The sequence below is a fragment of the Puma concolor genome, chromosome C2 (genome assembly GCF_028749965.1).
Source record: "Puma concolor isolate L17-30 chromosome C2, mPumCon1.1.hap2, whole genome shotgun sequence".
Taxonomy (NCBI): domain Eukaryota; kingdom Metazoa; phylum Chordata; class Mammalia; order Carnivora; family Felidae; genus Puma; species Puma concolor.
In genome coordinates this window covers 107475360-107493003 of record NC_141675.1, presented here as the reverse complement: position 1 = coordinate 107493003, position 17644 = coordinate 107475360, and the positions used below count along the sequence as shown (strand labels likewise).

At 36.6% G+C, this 17644-nt stretch overlaps 1 protein-coding gene across 5 annotated transcripts in view; it reads left to right on the top strand.

Annotated features, from left to right (window-relative positions):
* The window catches only part of ALCAM (activated leukocyte cell adhesion molecule), a 221004-nt gene that overhangs the window by 1513 nt on the left and 201847 nt on the right, over nucleotides 1-17644 (top strand). The gene's annotated exons all lie outside the window — the stretch shown is intronic.

Genomic DNA, 17644 nt, shown 5'->3' with positions numbered 1-17644 from the left:
GTTGGTCCCTAACAGGGCATTCTGTATGTTCGCCGTCACTTGATAGAGCAGCAGGTTCATTTGCTCGCTAGACTCGAGTAATTTTTGGAATTGTTTTCTCCCTTTGAAGTTTTATCTCCAGCCCTTCATAGACATTTGCAAGTAAAAACTCCTACTTCCTTTTTTTTTTTCGGCTTCTGTTTGTTCTTTTACCCTTTTCTTTAGTTTTTAGCAAAGAAAGACTCACTTCCTTTCCGCGTCTTTAATTTCTGAACATCCCTTCAGTTACCAAGCTGAGGCCAAAAAAAAAAAATGTTTGGAAGCCTCCGGGTCTCTCCCAGGGAAGGAGGGAAAGTGAGGCTGGGGCTGGAGCCAGAAGATCACAAGTGTTTGTGAACTGCTGCTGCTGTGTCGGCTTCCTGGTGGTGGTGCGGAGGAGGGGGGTGGGTGCCCTCGCCCGATCTCTATTATAAACTTACATTTCTGGGTGAGGTCCTGAGCTCACCTGCAGTTCTGAGGCTAGAGAGAACCATCTGCGAAGCATCTCTAGCTCCGGGGCGGGGCGTGTGAAGCGCGAGTTGAACCGGATCTGAAGCAGGTGGGTTGGGGTAAGCACACCCGGGACGTGGCCAGGGGAGAGCCGCCTGACTTTGGCACATTGTGGATTTCACTTTTTCCTGATCCCATTGTCCGATGTAGGAAGGAAGGGCACTCACTCTGGGGCCGAGGGGCGAGGAGGGTGGACGAGGGTGAGGTAAGTTAGTAAAATGCAAAGATCCACCCTCCCCACGGTTGGTTTTCAGTTTTACCCTCTGCCCAGTTGGAGAGTTGCAGTCTCACCACACCAATTCCCCGGGAGCACACGCGCCCGCCCGGTTTCCTTTTCCGTGCGGTCGCTCTGGAGTCAGTTTTCAGTCGGGCCACCTCCGAGGACAGGTTTTCCCTCATATTTAGCTGCTAAAAAGGGAGCGGTTCCGCTTTCAGACTTCCTTCTCGGAGATTCTTTTGGAGCCGCAAGCTCGCGTTTGCAGCCGGTTCCCAGCGGCGCGCTTTCGGTGAGCTGGATGCATTCTAGCCGCGCTGCCAACCTCGGCTGATCTGAGGGTCAGAAACCTCAGACCCTCAGATCAGTGGTTTGCTTGGATTTATTCGGTTGGCATATGTACAGAATTCTCGGGGTCAGTGTGTTTAAAAGAAAGGTTTGTGGCACTAACAGCGCCTCGTCCAGACTCGGGACGCAAGTCCTGGAAGGCAAGTGCGCCTCCTTCGGAGCCCTCTGCATAGCTGCGCCCGTTGGGGATACGTGCCAATGGCCAGGCTGGCTTAATCCAAGAGACCAACTGACTTACCCGCCTGCAACCCTTCATTTCGGGAGCACTTTTAGTAGTGTGTGTTGAGACCTAGAGAACAAAAATTCGCGCCTGTGGAACTGCTCCTGCAGGTCTTTTGGGCTGTAGTCGCTACATAGTCATTGATACGTTCCGGGCATGGCCTGTCACCTGTTTTGAAGGGAGGGGGACAGGACGTATGAACCACAGAAACTGAATTCAGAGATGAAGGCAATGAAGTAAGTGCTGAGCATCCGAGGAAGCAAGAATCTCATTATCCTTGTAGAAAGAGCGTCAGCCTGTGGTGACATTTTGTATTGCTTTTTTAAAAAAATGCTTTCCTTGATTACTTACAACAAGGAGGTGCAGTTAACTGTTTCTTCTCTTGGATCTTTGGTGTGCACCCTTCTCAGGAATTTTTCTTAATTTCTTACTGATACAAGGTTAATTCTAAGACATAAGCACACTTAAGTTTTTCCCCCAGAGTGGGGTATTATGTTCTCAAGGCATTGTTTATCTCAGTAGGCCTTGGGGAAAGCATCAACTCAAATAATGTCTTTGCAGACTGCCTGATGTGGGACTATTAAAATTTATTAATTTAAAAATGGCAAACTGCTTAGTAGCCAGTAAATATTGCTTTTTCCTTGATGATTTATTTAATCCAATAGCAATTTACAACTTAATGGGATACTATTTTCAGTAAACTGCTTTCCTAGGCTTGGCTCAGCATCATTCACCTTTGGGCACTTGAGCAAGTTATTTCACATATTTGGACTTCAACTCTCTCATATGTAAGTAAAACGGTGGACTAAGGATCTACTCTCTGGGATCTCTTTAGCTCAAAACTGTTTCTAATGACCTAAGGTAAAATGCTGATTTGATCAAGGCAGAGTCATTATCCACAAAACAGATGAACATAAGGGAAGGTAAACAAAAATAATATAAAAACAGGGAGGGGGACAAAACAGAAGAGACTCATAAATATGGAGAACAAACTGAGGGTTACTGGAGGGGTTGTGGGAGGGGGGATGAGCTAAATGGGTCAGGGGCGTTAAGGAATCTACTCCTGAAATCATGGATTCACTATATGCTAACTAATTCAGATGTAAATTAAAAAAAATTAAAAATTAAAAAAAACCTGTTTCTAATGACCTAAGGTAAAATGCTGATTTCGTCAAGGCAGAGTCATTATCCACTTGTATTTTTCTAATGCTTTCAGACAGACCCAATGGATACAGTTCATATAAATTGTGTTGCTAGAAAATGTCAGTGGTACCCAATTGCGAAATTTCCATCTCTTTTCCTACTTGTTTAAACCCATTATAATACCTTGTGCTTATTCCTCCAGGCCTGAAGAGGGCTATTAAAAAAAAAAAAAAAAAAAAAAGAAGTGTGATAGAGAGGATTTAGTCTCCTACTATCCTGGGAAAAGAGAGATTTTTAGGTCTCAGAAAATGCCATTAGTATAACCCATATGTCCTGGAAGACTGCCTCTATTTAAACTGCATATGTGGTTCCTAGAATGAAATGTTAAGTGATCGTTGATGCTATTATATTCATGTGACAAAGCCTTATATGTACATCCTTAAGATGCCCCTAAAATAATTGATTTGCAAGGTGGTTTTAAGTGCGCTATGGAAGGAAGTAGAAAACAGTAATGCTTTCCTGTGGTTTTAAAATCTATAGAAATCCAAAATATTTTCATGACACAATTTCAAACTTTGACTTTTTAGAAAATTCAATTTAGCTTATCTTTTTAAATAGAATTTTGGAAGAGAATGCTTGTTTGCTGTTAACTTATTAAAGAGAAGAAAATCAATAAAAGTCTACTTTAATAGTCTTAAGTGTTACCAGAAATTATTTTTTTATTGGAGTCAGCACTCACATGTTCAGTTTTCAGTTATGTCATATAGGAATGTTCTGACTTTGGGAAAGCTATTTTCCTCCTCCTTCTTATTTCCCATCTGTAAGTTTTTCTGTCTTTGTAATGCATGGTTCTGATTTTGGTGAGATTAGTAATTCCCTTGCTCAGCATTTGAATTTTTCAACTAAAGCATGTTATATTATATTAACATGCTATATGACATTATATTATTAATAGAAAAACACTCTTTAATTTATTACATTTAATTATCACTTTGACCATTTTAAAACTTAGTTTTTATTTTTTATCTTAGGGAAGGGGGAGGGACAGAGAGAGAGACAGAGGGAGAGAATCTTAAGCAGACTCTGTGCTGATGGCACAGCCCCATGTGGGGCTCTGTCTCACCGTTGTGAGATCATGACCTGAGCAGAAATCAAGAGTGGGGCACTTAACCAACTGAGCTGCCCAGGCGACCCATACACCATTTTTTTAAAAATCAAAAAAAATGTCTCTTTTTATTTCTTTTTTCTCCTTTTTCTTTTTCTCAAGTTTTCAGGTCACTAAACATAGGCCTTTGTAAAATTGATCACTAAGTTGTTAACATTACTTGGTGTAAGAAGTTAGTATTTTGTCATACAGTATCTTAGATACTTAGATCTTAGTACTTAGATCTTAGATACTTAATCACCTTGTTTTATATTCTTAAACACACTTCTTTCTGTTCTAGTCATTTATTTAGCATAAAATATCACCAAAGGCGTCTCACTCTCTGAAGCTGTTAACTCAAGCAGTCACAGATATGTATATTACCAATTATGCAAGAGAGCAACATAGGTGCAACTATGATAAAATAGTGTGTATACACAGAAACTTGAATTTAACTTCTCAGAGTGTCAACTTTATTCTTCATTGTTAGGTTTTAACAAAGGCCCATTTCATTTTTTACACATGAATGTATGTGGCATATTAAGAAATGAGCTAACTCACTGGCATATTAAAGTTTCCTTAAGAGTGGTGGGTATGACATAACATTCATCTATGTGTTTACTCTTGGATATAAGAGCCCCTTCTTATGTTCAATAAGAAATGAAAAAAGACTGGAAAAATGTTCATTTGAATTTCTCATTACATTTTTTTTTATTTATTTATTTTTTTTTTTAATTTTTTTTTTCAACGTTTATTTATTTTGGGGACAGAGAGAGACAGAGCATGAACGGGGGAGGGGCAGAGAGAGGGAGACACAGAATCGGAAGTAGGCTCCAGGCTCTGAGCCATCAGCCCAGAGCCTGACGCGGGGCTCGAACTCACGGACCGCGAGATCGTGACCTGGCTGAAGTCGGACGCTTAACCGACTGCGCCACCCAGGCGCCCCTACTTTTTTTTTTTTAAATTAGGGCAGAATTTCCCCTATGGAGAATAAAGTCAAGACTAAAATATATGTTTTATATTTAAGAAGAGGATATTATATGCTATTTGATAAGGTTAAATCCTACAGTTATTACAAGTATCCTTACAGTGTACAAAGTATTATATATTTGGAGTTACTTATATTGCCATTCAGCTAATTTCTCTGTTTAATTAACAGGATTTATATGCTTCCTCTCACCTTATTACTAGATGTAATATCATATATATTTCAACTAGGACTAGTTCCAAATATGCTGTGGTATTCAGTAATTGTTTTATGGTAACCTATTATCATAGTCCATTACTGTAGTGTATTTTCCAAGAATGAAATTAGCTTTTAGTGCTTACTCTCTTATTTATCCAGTCAGTTCTCAATTATCCATTCCATTCAAGGGGAAATCAGTCCAATCCAAAACAGTTTGTAATCAAAGGATTACTTAATTCGACTTTGAATTGACGTATTTCAGTGAACATGCCTGTGTCTGATCTTCTAAGAATTCATAGCATTGCAACATAATGAAACTAAACTGGGAGAATAGATTAATCAGAAATCAGACTGCTGTCCAGCTTCTCTGGCTTGTTAGCCCCCCTGTCCTCCCCCCTTTTCCCCCTAAAACTCTCTCCTCTATTACTCTGTGAGCAATACATCCTGATATATCCACAACAGTCCTGGTTTATCCTGATGTCCTGATTCAGTTATTAATGGGACCTTACTTCACCTTGAGAAGTGCAGTTTGGATGACAAATTATATGGTCACTATGAGTATTAATGACTTGCCTGTTAATATGTCTTAGACTACTTAACTGTAAGTACTCTCATGCTGACAAAGTGCATATTTCTAACCTTTTTTATTTATAAGCTATAGGGAAATATCAATAAGAGGCCACATGTCCTCCCTATAGTGTCAAGTATAGGAGAGATGTAAAGTAATAGCCTAGAACCTCAGAATATTGTAGTGGGTGTAAAACATTAAGGATCCCATGGTTTGGAATGGAAACCAAATTGACCTGAGATACCAAGAGAATAGTAGTGTTTGGAATTCACCTGGGAACTATACTTTGTACCTATGAAAGCCTATTTCAGTCTGATTCTGAAACCCTTTCTCCGCCATTTGCACAATTCCCATTCTGTACTTCTATGAGGTTTCTCAGTAGATCCACTATCAATTTGGATATAAAAATAATTGTCAGGGATGTCTATACAATTGAAGGAAGCTCTTAAGTCTTTTTGTACATGTAAGGTGACTTGACTTGGGGCAGCCAACAATATGGCTGGGACATTTGGTGCCAACACTGACTTCCTAATTAGGTGCCCATGTGTTTTTTGGTTCATCTATATCTAAGTGTCTCAAGTACTCAGAAAACCCCAAAAGGGAATGGAGGTAGGAAAGGTGAGACATTATTATCTAAGCACACAAAGGATGCCATAATTTTGTTCTTGATAATACAGCAGAATGAAGGGAGACGGCGTTGGTCATTGTGGCTAAAACTCTTGTCAGCACATCCCCAAGTATTTTCCCTAATTAGTTGGGGAGTTTATCAGTGTGGAATTTACCTAGTTCCAAATCAAGAAAACATAAAAACCCATGTAGCTACTCTTATTACATTTTTGAACCATAGTATATCAATTAATTGTGCTGTAAAATAGAACACTCCAAAACATAGTGGTTTAAACACCAACCATTTTATGCAGTTCATTATTTTGCAGGCTGGCAATTTAGATTGGACAGTTGGGTGTTTTTATGATTTTAGTTAGATATCTTCATTTTACTGTAAGCTGCTGTGGGTCAGCTGAGGTAGCTTTGCTTCTGGGAGTTGGCTGATTGTCGTTCAGGGAAAATTGACTCTTCTCCATGGGCTTTGGTTCTCTAACAGGCTTCCCTAGATTTGTTCTCTTGGTGGAAGCAGGGTTCTGAGAGGAAGCAGAAATCTGCAAGCCTCCTCTGGCAAACCATCACTTCTTCCACATTCAGTTGGTGAAGACAAGTCCCAAGCCCAGCTCAAATTCAACGGTGGGAAAATCATCTATTGAATGGAAGGAGCTAGAAACACTTGGCAAACAGTATGCATAAAGATCAGGGGAGAGGATTAGGACCATTTTTGCCATCAGTCAACCAGTGGGGGATGTGACAGAAGCTAGTATCCTTACTTAGCCCCATATTCATAGTTTACACCTTCCTCTTCTAGATCCTTTGGCAAGAAATATAACAGATTATAGAGGCTCAAGTAGTGTCAGTAAAAACACTATTTCCTATGGCTAAACCCTTATCTTCCCTTGGAATAAAATTATGGAAAGTTAAGTGTGTGTGTGTGTGTGTGTGTGTGTGAGAGAGAGAGAGAGAGACGAGAGAGAAAAGAGAAAGGGAGAGAGGAAGAGGGAGAGAGCACACACAATTTTGAAGGGTTAAAGGCATGTAAATCATGGTCTGAAGTAAAATGCGATAGAAGAGGGATTGTTGGAAAAAATGGGAAATTACCTTAGATATTCATCTTGTTCAGTTTTTTTTTTTTTTTTTTTTTTTTTTTTTGAGAGAGAGAGAGAGAGGGAGGGAGGGAGCGCATGTGTCTGTGTGCAGGAGAGGGAAGGGCAAAGGGAGAGAGAATCTTAAACAGACTCCATGTATCATGGAACCCAATGCCAGACTCTGGGCTCTATTTCACTACCTTGAGATCCTGACTTAAGCTGAAATCAAGAATTGGGTGCTTACCTGACTGAGCCACCCAAGTACCCCTGTTTAGTTTCTTATTCAACAGCTGAGATAGATGAAACCACAGGTGAAAAGATTACCTAAAATTCAATAGCAAATTAGCCAGTTTTTTGAGATAACAACGTCCTTAGTTTCATTTACCCCTAAACTCATAGATTCAAGGCTTGGAGCTATACAGGACCATAAAATTATTTAGGTACTTGCCTAAGTGTCACAGTGTTGGCCAATCCAAGATAAAAACTCATATAACTTAACGTGAAACTAATATAACACTGTATGTTAACTAACTGTAATTAAAATAAAAATTTAAAAAAAACTCATGGAAATGAACTATTCAGCATTTATAAACAGCATTCAATAGATATTTATTGAGTGCTCAAATGTGCAAAATATTCTGCTTGGTGCTGGGGATATTGCAACAAACTAGTTACTAGACAGTCAAGGTCTTATCATTACAGGAAATTATCTTCTCTCTGGAAAATAGATATCAATCAATGAATTATATAATTTGCTAGAAGTTTTGCTAAGTACTACAAGGACAAATAAATAGCATTTTACATCAGAGTGGCCAGATGTGACCCAGGCTGTAGGAAAATATTAGAAAGGTTCTTTCAGGAAGTGATATCTGAGGTATATGCTGAGGAATAATCAAGCAGAAGATATGGGCTGGGAGAATGGCATGAGTTAAGATGCCAACATGGGGGGTGTCTGGGTGGCTCAGTCGGTTAGGCAGCCGAGTTCGGCTCAGGTCATGATCTCGCGGTCAGTGAGTTTGAGCCCCGCGTCAAGCTCTGTGCTGACAGCTCAGAGCCTGGAGCCTGTTTCAGATTCTGTGTCTCCCTCTCTCTGACCCTCCCCCATTCATGCTCTGTCTCTCTCTGTCTCAAAAATAAATAAACGTTTAAAAAAAAATTAAAAAAAAAAAAGATGCCAACATGGAAGGAACATGACTTCTAATCCCTGGAGGTCACCAGGAATTCATTCCTGTAATTTCCCTAATTTACTCACCAGTTGTGGGGTTTAAAGAGGATCTATTTGATCTTATTCAAATACTCACATACAGTAATACTTGCATATATACTTTTTCCCTTTAAAAAAATCAAGTGGGAACATACTATACATACCATTTTGTGCCTTTCCTTTTTTTGCTTAATAGCACATTTTGGAAATTAAGAGATTATCCCATATCAGCACATATAGCTCTACCTGATTTTTAAAGATGTATTGGATTTTATTGTACACACCATAATTAATTTAAGCATTTCCCTAGTTCTTGAAAATGTAGACTGTTTCCAGTGTTTTTTGTTATAAACATGACTATAGTGAACATCCTAATACATGTCTTATTCATATGCACTGTTACGTTGGTAGGAAATGTCCTGGATGTGAAATTGCTGAGTCAAAGAATATGTGCATTTTTCACTTAGAAAGAAATTCTAAAATTACAGTTCAGAAGTATATACTGTATTGTATATATTTGGAAGCTACTAAGAGAGAAGATCTTAAAAATTCTCATCATGAAAAAAAGTGTTAACTGTGTGGTGGTAGGATAGTAAGTAAACTTGTGATAATCATTTTGCAATATATACATATATTATATCACTATGTTATATACCAAAATAATACAATGTTATATGTCAATTATTTCTCAATTAAAAAAGAGTGTGTATCTTTAAAATCTCAACAAGAGTGTATGAGGATGCCCCTTCCTCATATTAATAGTACAGAGTTATGGGGAAAGTGTAATTTAAAAGAAAACAGGATAATAGGTTGATTCTTATTTATTTAAAACTATGGGAAAAGTGAGAATTATAGGAGTAATAGGCACACACATGCTCACGTGTAAGGTAAAACTATAGATTGATCGGTGCTTAGCTTTATGATGCACGTGTTGGGACCAACCTTGGGTGAAAGACGTGCATTTATTTGAATTATTACCATTGCTCTTTCCACATGGCTTTCCATAAAGATGGCTAACTTTGAGAAGATAAACTATGTAAGTCATATTTTCTTTCATTTTGGAAGATTCATACTCTATAGGGTCAGATTAACTAAAACAGTGGATTAAGAGACAACAACATGTGAACCTTAAGGATAGTTGATATTGGGGCACCTGGGTGGCTCAGTCGGTTGAGTTTTTGACTTCAGCTCCAGTCATGATCTCAAGGTTCATGAGTTTGAGCCCTGCATCAGACTCACTGTTGTCAGCCTGTCAACGCAGGGCCCACTTTGGATCCTCTGTCTCTGCTCTCTCTGCCCCTCCTCCGCTTGCACATGCTCTCTCTCGAAAAATTTAAAAAAAATAAATAAAAATTAATTAAAAAAAAGAATAGTTGATATCATTTTATGTTACACAGATGGTTTCCAAATATTTGTGTTAGTTCATTGTAGGTACAATATACATTGTGTAGGTGGACTAATGCCATTTTGTAAGCCCTGTATAATAGGTCTTACTAAACAGATTTCACTTATTTTTAAGTAAGTCATATTTTGAACAATTATTCCAACAAGTTTAACAGTCTCATCAAAATTGTTTACTAGTGGATAAAACGTATCATCTTCTGTAAATTTATAAAAAACATCAGTGCCATTAAATATATTTTACCCTGTAATTTTTAGATCTCTTATGGAAGGGAGTAAAACATTTTTATTCCAACTTCTATAGAAAAACTATAACAATATGTTTGTGAAGAGTTTTCAATAAGTATGTAATGAAGATATATTTTTTAAACAAGGCAACAAATATTCATAGTGGAGTTAATATTAATATGTACAAACTATAATTTCATAAATAAAGCAGTTTCTGCCTAGTATTTAGTTTTAAATGTTTCGGCTTGTGGCATTTGTACTTCATTCTGCAAGCATTTTCTCTACCTGGTGATAGGTATGACACTTTCTAAGAAAAATGCTTATGTCAGTTATAAGCATAGGTTTTATATTTTTGCAGAGATCGGCATGACTCTAAATATGAATAATGCTTTTGCTATCAGATCTGAGAGTAAAACGCAATATGTATTTGGATTTACCCTGTTGGATTAATCCTTTACTCTACCCAACCCCAGTGGATGGTAATCTAGTTCTCAAATAGAAATTTTCTTTAGGAAATGACTGTTTTAGTATGAAATAAAATTGCTTTTCTTATCATAGTAGAATGACAAATAAGTATCTGTTTATTAAAACAAAACCTGCATCTGCTTAGCTGTTTTTCTCTTTGCTGATAAGAAATATGTCTCCTTTCTAAAATAAATGATAAAACAGTAAAACAAAAGAGTAGAGTTTCAGGGTATGGTTTAGAGGTTATCATTTTTTGGGATTTATCTAAAATGTTTAGTTAGAAAGGATGTGAACAGCCTGAATAGTGATTTTATTGTAGATAGTATGGTTATACCTTTATGATATTTTACAAAAGTAATTATGTGCTTAATTTTTGTGGACTGTCAATGCTTACAGATTTCACAGACTGTAAATACATAACCTAGAAATGCATCAGAGTTCAAGGGCGTGGGTGATGGATCAGAACATTAGTTTAATATTCTAGCTCTTGTCTCTGTTTTCTGATTTGTAATATGAGGGTAACAGTATTTCCAAGTTCATTTGATATGGATGTTCCAATAAGGTAATGAGTGTATAGCATTTCTCAGTGCCTGACATATAGTGGACTCTCAACAAATTATAAAAAAAAAATTTTTTTTAATGTTTATTTATTTTTGAGACAGAGGGAGACAGAGCATGAACGGGGGAGGGTCAGAGAGAGAGGGAGACACAGAATCTGAAACAGACTCCAGGCTCTGAGCAGTCAGCACAGAGCCTGACGCGGGGCTTGAACTCATGGACAGCGAGATCATGACCTGAGCCGAAGTCGGACACTCAACCGACTGAGCCACCCAGGCGCCCCTCTCAACAAATTATAATTGTTATGAATCACATTTTTTAGTAGTCATTTAACTGTAATATCAGTTTATTCATATCAGAAAATACCTCATTTTACTGATTGGAAGATCAATTTCAGTTCCATCTAAGGACATTTTGGGGGGTTTCCATAACAAAGTTGGACTTCATATTCTTATTAGAATGTTTCATCGTCCCACTATCTGTCAAGCAATTTCAGTTTTAGCAACTAAAGGAAAACAAAAGAAAAACACATAACTGAAAATTACAATCTTAAATGTGATTTCCTGCAAGAAAAAGCTGTTAAAAAAAAAAAATACATGTTCTAAAATTATAAGGACTTTGTAATTTACAATATTATCCTTAGAAATTTATATTGCATATGGTTTCTATAATTTGAAAGATATTAGACCTTAGAAAGAGAAAAAATTTACTATTATTATAATGGAATCATTTTGATGATAAAATTATGATTTTAAATACAAGGCACATTTTCTCAACTGTAATTCAATAGAGGGAGCTCCACTACTTTCCTTTTATGAGCACTGTAGGGTGCTTCTATTTATTATGATTTTCTGGTGATGTTTAATTTAATAATGAAATTATTAAGAATTTATAATTTTAATGTTAACTATTTTAGAAATTGAGTAATATCCTCTTATTAGTGAGATTCAAAAATGGTTCTACAAATAATATATACTCTAAAATCCTAGTTTTTAATTCTCTGTATCTGTTGGATAATAAATCACTAGAAGAAATCAAAGTAGTTATACCCCCGAAAAGCATACTTCACTCTAATATAGAAGGCATCAAAGGAGAACAAAGTTTATTTCCAATGGTAAAATGCTAAATTTTTCGACACCACTTTTATGGTATCTATTAAATGAAAATAGCTATGTATTTGAATAGGAAACGAAAAATAGCTGGTATTTTTCTCAATTACTCTGCCTAGATTTTTATCCAGATGATTATAGATTTCTACATGGAACTATTCTGCACTCACATCTTTCTCTCTTTTTAATTTTCCCAAATGTCCTCTTGATTTAACAACTCCAACTATATTTTCAATCTAAGTTGATCCATTACCTGTGTGTGACCCTGACAATTTATTTACCTTTTATGACATTCACCTTTGTCATGGAAGTATTGTACCATATGATTTCTAAGATCTTTACAGCCTAAAAATTCTAGGATTCAAAATTATATGTGATTTAGAGAAATATGTTTGAAATGATGGTAAGCAGTAACTTTTATTGGAGCTCCAATTAAGAAAAAAAATTTGAAATGATGATCCCTGTTGATTTTTTATTCAAAATGGGAATTATTTTTTTGAGTTTTGCAGAAAATTGCATAATTCCATGCATTAGATCTCTTAATTTATTACTAAAATGCTGTCAGTTAAAGAAATGGCCCAGTTCTCTGGCGTATTTAAGACTAGCCAACACAGAGACAACTTTTAAATATTTCTTATTGAAATAAGACACACTGTTAAGAGGGTAGCCTGGGGATTGAGGCCTGTAGCTTACTCATTATAATTTTAAGCATTCTTTAAAGTAAGTAATTGTTTTATTGTGCTTACTTGCCATTATAGATTAGAGTTTGAGAATGTGACTTCTGGAGCCAAATTGTGTGGTTTTGAAACTCATATCTCTACTCTCCACGAAAGAGCCAGGTGACATTGAATGGCTTAACCCTTTTCCTGTTCTAACCAGTGCAGTAGGGATAAGCTCATTCATCAGTGTGATTGTCAGATAGTAAACTCTTCAATCTCTTCTCTCCTCTGCCTCCAAAATGATATAAGATGAATAGAATCCTGTAACTGCTCTGCTTAAAATAATTCAGTGGCTCCCCATTAGAGTAAGGATAAAATATAAACTCCTTAGCATAGCATTTAGGGTTCTAGTTATGTTTTGTAACACAAGTCTTTCTTGGAATTCCATGCTCCCACCATACTTCTAAATGTATCATTGCCTTCTTGTTCCCTGTCCCTTTTTTTTTTTTTTTAATTTTTTTTTCAACATTTATTTATTTTTGGGACAGAGAGAGACAGAGCATGAACGGGGGAGGGGCAGAGAGAGAGGGAGACACAGAATCAGAAACAGGCTCCAGGCTCTGAGCCATCAGCCCAGAGCCTGACGCGGGGCTCGAACTCCCGGACCGCGAGATCGTGACCTGGCTGAAGTCGGACGCTCAACCGACTGCGCCACCCAGGCGCCCCTCCCTGTCCCTTTTTAAATCCAAGAACGCTACTGTTATGCCCTCTCCCATCACCCTTTCTTTGCCTGAATAACTAGTATCCTCATCTTTCAGAACACAGTTTAGATGCCATCTCCTCTAAAAATTCTTCCTCGGTCTCTCTAAAGTGCTCTGTAGTTTTAAAGCTCATTTCACTTATTGCCTATTTATTCTTGTCATTCTTCCCTTAGAGGTTTTGAGATCCTGCAGGCAGGGTCTATGTCTTCTTAGTATTTTTTCAACTCCTTGTCTATTGATATATAACGTATGTCCAGCACATATATGATGATTGAATAAATGGATTAATAAAAATTAGAAAACTTGATTATTAATGAAGCCGATTTATAATTGGTAAATATATTCACATATGAATAGGAAATATTTATATTGAGATAAATTTTTAGTCGTTTTCATAAATTTAATTAGCGAGTAAGTCTCCTGAGTTCTTAAAAAACAAACCCACAAAAACGGTATTTGCCATATTCTACCCAAGCTGTACAAATGAAGTATAAATAGAAATGGAATTGAGTTAGTATCCATCTGAAGATATTCCATGTTCATGTATTGGATGAACCAATATTGTTAAAATGTCCGTACCACCCAAAGCAATCTACAGATATAATGCAATCTCTATCAAAATACCAACAACATTTTTCACAGAACTAGAACAAATAATACTAAAATTTGTGTGGAACCACAAAAGATCCTGAAAAGCCAAAGCACTCTTGAGAAAGAAGAATAAAACTTGAGGTATCACAACCCCAGATTTCAAGATATACTATGAGCTATAGTAATCAAAGCATTCTGGTATTAGCACAAAAATATAGATCAACGGAACAGAATACAGAGCCCAGAAATCAGTCTGTCTGTCTGTCTGTCTATCTATCTATCTATCTATCTATCTATCTATTGTCAATTAATCTACAACAAAGGAGGCAAGAATATACAATGGTAAAAAGGTAGTCTCTTCAACAAATGGTGCTGGGAACCTGGACAGCTATCATAAAACCTGGACAGTTTTATGATAAAGGATGTGATCACAGGAAAAGTGAGTATTCTGTAACTGGAGAGCACAAGAGATATTTAAGAGGACAACTTGTCCTGCTGAGGGAGGTAGAGGAGGGAATGAGAGGACCTCTCTACAGAGAGAAGAGAAAGATAAGACCTGGAAACAAGCATGAAAAGGAAATTGCTATTAAAAAAAAAAAAAAAGATACTTCCACATTATATATGTGGACCAGTAGCATTATACTATAAAATAATTTTTTTTGCTTTGTTGAGACACCTAGTTGATAATACATTCTGGTAATTCTAAATTTGAATCTCTCCTGTTAGTAACAATCACTTAATTTCTTTTCTTGAAGTGAGAAGAACAAGGGCTGTTCAGAAACTTCTTACAGAGAAATTCTGATGCAAGGCTCTCTTGAAATCCTGAGAATTATTGACCAAATTTAGCAATGCTTTTCAAATTTGACAATGTGAATTATGGTTCTTTATCAAAATTTAGGTATCTGAATGGCATTAGTTTGCTAAAATTCTAGAGTTAAACTAAAGTTAAGTAATGCTAGGGAATATCATTTAATAATACAATTAGGTAAATATACAATGTACCTATTAGTTTCCAACTGAGCATATATCTGGCATATACTCAGATCTGTGGGGAAAGCTAGAGGCTTGTCTATACAGGTTCATGCCTGAGCCAATGAGAATGTAGTAAGACTGTTTTTGAAACTCCTCCCCCACAGATGGATGGAGCATATATTATTAATATACTACTGAGTGATCTACTCTAAACCCAGTGTGCCTGAGGTAAACTTGAGCATTGAGCTTCTCCTTCCTTTTACCCAAAGAGTGGGGTTAGGGCTAGAATACAGGCGTTACTTCTCAAGTTTGTAGAGGAAGTTAAAATTAGAGAAATGAGTTTGAGAGAGATAAGTGGTGATTACTCAAATTCTAGAAAGGGAAGTCTGATGAGTGAACAAATTTGAAGGAATAAGAAAAGGATGTTAGAAAAGCAGAATTAGGAAGACAAAAATGAGCCAGTGAGATGTCTGGTTAGAACAAGTGCCTGTATATCTGTGTGGAATCAACTGCACAATGCTTCATGCATGGACCAACTGAATAGAACTATTCGAGGCCGGAATAAACTGGAGATTTGGTTATAGTTTCAGGTTTTTTTCCATTGGCTTATTCACAAATAGAGCCCAATGAAATCCATTTTCATTGGCTATGAACATTACTCCCCATGCTTAGATTTGGGAAGACATTCCCTCACTCCCTACCTTCTTACCCCTTTCCCCATATTCCCTACCCCTAGATATTGACTATTTCCTGACAGCTTAGACTTGACCTGCTTATCATATTGAAGTCAATATATACAGTTTATATTTATATTTACTTGGTTTCTTAGTGAGTTGTGGATTTTTTTCTTTAAAAAATTAAATTCATGTGGAAAGGGATGTTATATTGTTTCCTATTGAGTTAGGCACATATATGAGAAGCATGTCTGCTTGGACACAAAGCTCTAACTCAGGAACTACTAAATAATTACTATTATTTTATTCCTTCTTCAAGCAGTCTCCAATGTTTAGAATGCTATTCTTCTGAACTTAATCCTTTAATGTGAAAACAAACATCAAAGGTACTATGAGCAAGTCACCCAGTAAAAATGACTTTCACAATAGTTTTGATCTCAAATCTCACTCTGGTTAATACCATATTAAGTGTTAATGATATTTCAAACTGACTCCTCTTTTTACACCAGGTCATTTTTTAAATAGAAATTTAAGGATTTCTCCATAAAAGAAATAGAGTAACAGAGGAGTAATTACATTTCAACAGCGGTATTTAGTAGTCAAACAGGCTGAGCTTCCAAATGAGTTTGCTATAGGAATGGCAGGCGGAAATAAAAATAAAATAGTCCTCTCCACCCACAAAAAGAAAAAAAAATAAAACAAACAAACCAAGAAACCATCAAACAAAACCCAGAAACACTTCAAGCATAAGATCATATTTTACTTTACTTTTTTGCTGGTTATTTACTTTGCCTTCTGGAAATATTGCATAATCTATTAGCTTTTTCTGTTTAGATGTTGCTGGGTACAAAACGTACTAATAACTTTTAAAAAATAAACATTGATTCTCACGACATAAGCAGTGAGGAATTTTTAACCACATAACTACATTGTTGAATATAGTTGCTTCACAAATAACGAAGTAAAATGAAAAAGAAGTTAAGAAAACAGGCCCCATTCAAATAGTCCATATACTCCACTAACTTTATTATTTTGCGGCTTAAACTAGGAAACATTTAATAGTGAGTGTTGGTATATTATTAATGAATCAATAGCAGTAACCAGGACCAGGAACTTGCCTTCCCAGTGGCCTGAATGCCAGTGGTCACTGAGGAGGTGGATGACTGGAGACGGAGTATCAGCCCCAGGTTTCAGTTCTGCCTTTGTCAGCAGCCCTGAGATTTTGGTTAGTTACTTCTTATTTCTGTTTTCTGTTTCTTTGCTTATTCAATGACGATCTTAGGCTAGAACTGAGTGGGCGTCCTTCCATGTGATTATGAGCATTGTGTGATTTTATTCCACTGCCAAATAAGAATGATCTTTGCATTGTGTCTTTTTGTATGATTTATACTTCTTTTGTTCTCTTCAGTATGCTCAGTTAAGAGCTAGCCACGTAACATTTCCCAGATTGAGATTCCTAGTCACAGTGGTCCATTAATGAAATAATTGAGCCATAGAAATAAATGCAATGTAGGCAAGTGTTAACAGAGTGTAAAATTATGACAAAGAGGGATACAACTTCTACTTTACTCAACACTGAACAAACTTCATGAGAGTACAGTATTATATTCCATTTCAGTCTCCCTATTTTAAACAAAGAGAAGTTGGATTTGGTTTAAGAGAAAAACAAAACAGGTGCTGTGAGGAAGGGTTAAGGTCAAGAAGGAAGGGGAGAAGTGAATTAATAGCTGTGATGAGAACATTGATCCTTGAGTCCCTGTCTCCATAGACAGCTGTTTCATAACAATAATGACAAAATAGGACTCAACTGCTGAAGAAAAATCCTTGACTTTGAATTTGCTACTTTTGGACAAGACTCAGAAACTGCTATCTCTGATAGTGTCATAAAATGTTACAGCCACTTGTTGGTCTGGGGTATTTTATATGTATTCCATACTCCAGTCAGAGATTTTCTGATGTCTCTTTCAATTTAGAGATGAG